At 39.2% G+C, this 5,000-nt stretch overlaps 1 long non-coding RNA gene across 1 annotated transcript in view; it reads left to right on the top strand.

Moving 5' to 3' along the window:
- The first annotated feature begins 82 nt into the window (after positions 1-82).
- Positions 83-5,000, top strand: part of LOC137988749 (uncharacterized) — a 9,541-nt gene continuing 4,623 nt past the window's right edge. Inside the window, exon 1 of the long non-coding RNA XR_011120825.1 lies at positions 83-194. This is a non-coding gene — a long non-coding RNA (uncharacterized lncRNA). The remainder of the gene's footprint in view (positions 195-5,000) is intronic.

Below are 5,000 nucleotides of genomic sequence, written 5' to 3'. Positions count from 1 at the left end.
CTCAGGCAGTGCTACAACCCAGCAGATGAAGAAAATAATTCTCTACGTATGTTGTTGTTGGGTCAAATTTCACCGCGCATGAGTGATTTTCACATTAGATATTGAAACTACAATACTACCAAAATATTTAGGTCAACAGTTAACAACAAAGAATTAATCTGCGTTTGTCAAGGAAAAGGAGATCCCTACTTTGAGTAAGTGAACCAAATCAGCAATGGTAGTTGACTATTTAGAATTTACGAGGCAGCGATTAGTCGGAGTAGAACATCGTATAAGCAGAATGAGATTGTAAGCAAATTTTCTCGAGGTCTCTACCGTACCCGAACTTAGTTCGTTGGGCGTGACGCGGTAAAAGGGAGCGAGAAGCATCTTGCTCCTACATTTCGAGAAGCTTTTTCTCGTGCACGAGTCTTAGCTAGGGCGCTTTCCTTTTGTCAGAATTGGCCGGCCAGAACCGTCAGTTTGCAAAGGTCTTGCAGCAATTTGAAGGAACACTTGCATGATAATCCCTCGCATTCTTCTGGAGGAGTATATATCATCCTCCAAGTGTTTATATTTGAAGGGGTTGTAGAGTTAGTCCTTCCAAATACCCGGACGGGCGGCCGATCAGTTCTGTCAAATGAAAAGCGTCCTTAGTTTATCGCAGCTCAATGTTCGAAGAACTGAGCGAAAGAGGCATTACGTGTACTCTACACACGTTCATGCAAGGGTAGATAAGTCAGTGTAAAATAGGTAATCACAAATTATACATAGCGTACTTTAATTATGTGTTCAAATACACTTTAAATTACTCGACCAGTCTAATGTGTCAGGTATAAGGGAATGTTTGCTGACGCCATTGGTTACTGTTTATTTTATTAACATACCAGTTTGCTCTCAGATGTCATCAAGCTATTTATAAGTTCACTTCAAAAGGTAAAAGAACTTGTTGAACTTAGTCAAAACTCCAATTTTAAGCCTTTTAGCTTCGATAGCGAGCCAGGTCTTAACCATCAAAAATTGATAAATTCTTGCTTGGCAAAAGCATTAATGATCATGTTCATTCTTTCTAAAATTTCGAATTTTGAAAGCATTATTGCTCTGAGATTATCTGGTATATCGTGTTCAAATTTTCAAAGGTAGCTCATTATGCAATGCACTATCAGTATTCAGTACTTCATCTTGGCTGACTGATTACAAAACGATTACCTTGTTCTAACGAGGCAAACCATGTAAACAAAGATTCCTCTATTGATTACAACAGCGCGTCTGTTAATGGTGCAATTTTAACTAACTTCAATTCCAGCTCTTATTCATTTAAAGTAAAATTGATTGTTTTCGCTCGATATAGCTGCAAATGCAAATGAGTTTGTCTTTATGAGCATCGAAACGATGAGTCAACTATGAATATTAAAAGAATAAAACTGCGACCACAAAAGCAACTATGATGCACACGAGAGGATACGTAAGCAAAACGTTGCTTTTGTAAAACAAAATGCTTTGAACGGTTTGCAAACAACAATTGCAAACATGAGCACCACGTGGGCTAATGCTCCAAAACTACTTGTTGTCGAGAGAAAACGCGTCCTTGAATACTGAAATCAAATAAAGATGATTTAGCCTGAGGATTCCAGTTAAAAATTAAAGTGTGAACGCCGTATGTGCGATGGTTACTAGGCATGCCACTCAAAAATTACCTTTTTCGAATTGCGTGTTCAGTCCAAATACTTGCATAAAATTAAGTCGGAAATAATAGTCATCAACTGGAATGTTTTGAATGAACCTTTATTAACGTGATATTTGCAGCTCTCATTTAAAGCTCAAGTGTAAGAAGCGATCATTGTATTGAGCGAAAAATTAGTCACAAAAAATGCACCGTTAATCAACATGATGCAAAAGGTAGGTTCTTTCATAGCCGGTATAGGAGACTGGTAGTTTTCGTGAGAAAAGCGCTCCGGGTTGCGAGTGTTGACAACTCTGTTATGAGCAGTCAAAAACTGAATTTTTTACTGCACTCTTTCTCGACTTGAGCATAATTCTTTTAGGTGCTATTAAGGGTGTGTGAAGTGAAACAAACTGGCCTGTCCTCTTGTAATAAAACTCCACCAATGGCATTTTCGGATGCGTCTACTTGAAGCGTGACTGGTAGGTTTGGATCATAGTAGCGTAACGTGGTCGATGAAGCAATGAGGATCTTTGCCGAGTTGAATGCTGTTTCGTGAATTTCGGGCCAAAGAAACACAGAATCTTCTTCACAAGGAAAGTGGGGCTGAAACAATAGTTGGTGAATAACAAAGAAAAACAATGGAAACTCTTTCCCTCAAAAATTTCGGATGGTCTTTCATATACCGGATCCGAAATGATTAATCATGTAAAGCTATGATCCTCGCAGTTGTGGTTGCAATTTTAGCAATTGCATAGAGAAGCCTGAAAAATTCAGGACCTCAACGGGGTTTGAACCCGTGACCTCGCGATACCGGTGCGACGCTCTAACCAATTGAGCTATGAAGCCACTGACGTTGGGAGTTGGTCATTTGTGGGTTCTAGTTTCCCGTGAGGAATGAACCAATGAACGAAATGATATATGAAATGAATCATATACTGAACTGCGGATATGAAATCAAGTAAAGCTATGATCTTCGCAGTTATGGTCGTATTTTTAACAATTGCGTAGAGAAGCCTGAAAAATTCCGGTTTGAACCCGTGACCTCGCGATACGCAATTGCTAAATTGCGACCATAACTGCGAGGATCATAGCTTTACTTAATTTCATATCCGCAGTTCAGTATATGATTCATTTCATATATCATTTCGTTCATTGAAATAATTAATGTCGATAAAACAAAAGAGCAAATCGAACATAACAATACCTAATAGCCCACTTTCGATATATCAAAATTCATTCCTAAAGAAAAGTCATCATCTCGAGGCTCTAGCGAATAAACATAAGGATTTGTATGAGTTCATTCCCCAGAGCCTCGAAAAGATGCCTTTTGTTTAGGACAGAATTTTAACATATCGAAAATGGGCTATTAGCTTTATCCTCCGTCATTTTAGGACGGTTAACGAAAGTCACCCAAAATTTCTTTCCTATATTACCGTCGACTAATTTTCCCATGCGACAAGATTTCAAGAAAAACAAGTGAATTTCCGAGGGAAGAGATGAAATCTGGAATGTCTAAACAACGAGAGAAGCTGTGAAGGTGAATCATTGATTGGCTGGTCTTTCATATACCGGATCCGAAATGATAAATGTCCTTAAAACAAAAGAACAAAGCGAACATAACAATACCTAATTAGCATTAATTGGCATAATTAGCATTTAATTAGCATTAATTAATTGGAATAACAATGGTTCTCTTGTGCTCCGCCATTTTAGTCCGGTAAATGAAGGTCTACCCCATTGATTGGCATGCGAAATATTTCACACTCGCGGACATATGATGGTTGGTTCTCCGTTTTGAAAGTTCTGAAACGACGCTTTAATTAATGCTAAATAGAAGGTATAAATATATAGTTAATGTATGGTGCCGAGGGAAACAGTTGGTTTTGTTTTCCCGAAAGTCCTCGTGCTACCCGAGACCAACACGAGGGAAACATCAGGAGTCCAGGGAAAACAAAACTAACTACTTTCCCAAGGGACCAGACATTGAGTGCTTTGTTATATATTATACAGTGCTGTTGTATCCGGTGCGGGCAATACAGCGGCTGCGGAATTATCTCCCGGTCGGGATACATTTATACAACTTACAACTTCATACAACTTTAATTTATTGACATTCACATTCCCATTATATTTACAAAATTCTTTCAATTTTATTTAGAAACATTACATGTAGGATATAGTTACAAGTCCGAGCAGCTAGATAACCGCAAGTCTTTCCTGCTAGCAACTAGTTCTTTGTAAGTAGTCTCGAAATTGCAGGACATAATCGCAAAATATACTGCATTCAAATTTGACCAGGGGCGCGTGACCAAGAATCAACAAGATTCAACCAATCACAGTGCTCGTTTTGTTGAGAGAAAGTCTACGTATATAACAATTAACAATTATTCCACGAGCAAGCGTTGGATATGAGATGTTAGATAGCTATGAACAGTTGCATTACTGATATCAGAAACAGTAACTGGACGATTAAGGACAAATTAATGATCAATGATGAAGAGACATCTTCATATTCATCCATCTCATGCACACGGTAGCGATGGCCTCACTTGAGTTCTTTCCGTATATACATATACACGCTACTTAGGACAACACGCACTTGCACTTAGTACTTGGCTTGGGCCGAGCCGATTTGTCCTCAAACTCCCACGGCCTGCTCCCGTCTGGCCTTGTAGCTCAGTCGGTAGAGCAACGGTGATCTATCCGGAGGTCGTGAGTTCGATTCCCACCCGGGTCAGAGATTTTTCTCTGTCCTTGGGTGTTGCATAAGAAGTTCCTGATGCTGTGGATCAGCGAAGGTTCTTCATCCATCACATGCACACAGTAGCGATAGCCTCACTTGAGTTCTTTCCATATATACATACACACGCTACTTAGGACAACACGCCCTTGCACTTAGATGAAGAGACAGAATTTCTATTGATTGGAACAAGACAGCAATCTAGCAAAATTGATGAATGCAGTTTCACTGTGGGGATTTTAACATTAATCCGGTGTAATGTGCAAGGAATTTGGGGTCGTGTTTTGACAATGGCTACTCCTGTAACTAAGACATGTAATGCAGCATATTGTTTTTTGCATAATACTAAGTGCATTCACAACTTGCACAATCCCATGATGCAATCCAATATACACTTAGGGTGCGTTCGATTGACCCTATACGTGGCGTGATGATTAAAACGGTATCTTTTGCGCGTTTCGAACCAGCAAGGATAATAAAAATATGTTATAAATAGCATTTTACCCGATGTTTGACAATTTTAACGTGAATCGCCGTAAAAACGAAGGATTTCTAAATTATATTCCATGTATTCCTATTCCGGAATACGGTCAATCGAGCGCACCCTTGTGGTCC

This window comes from Montipora foliosa, unplaced genomic scaffold, assembly GCF_036669935.1.
Source record: "Montipora foliosa isolate CH-2021 unplaced genomic scaffold, ASM3666993v2 scaffold_426, whole genome shotgun sequence".
Taxonomy (NCBI): Eukaryota; Metazoa; Cnidaria; class Anthozoa; order Scleractinia; family Acroporidae; genus Montipora; species Montipora foliosa.
The sequence above is the reverse complement of the archived record's forward strand: the minus strand, read 5'-3'. Positions and strand labels throughout refer to the sequence as shown.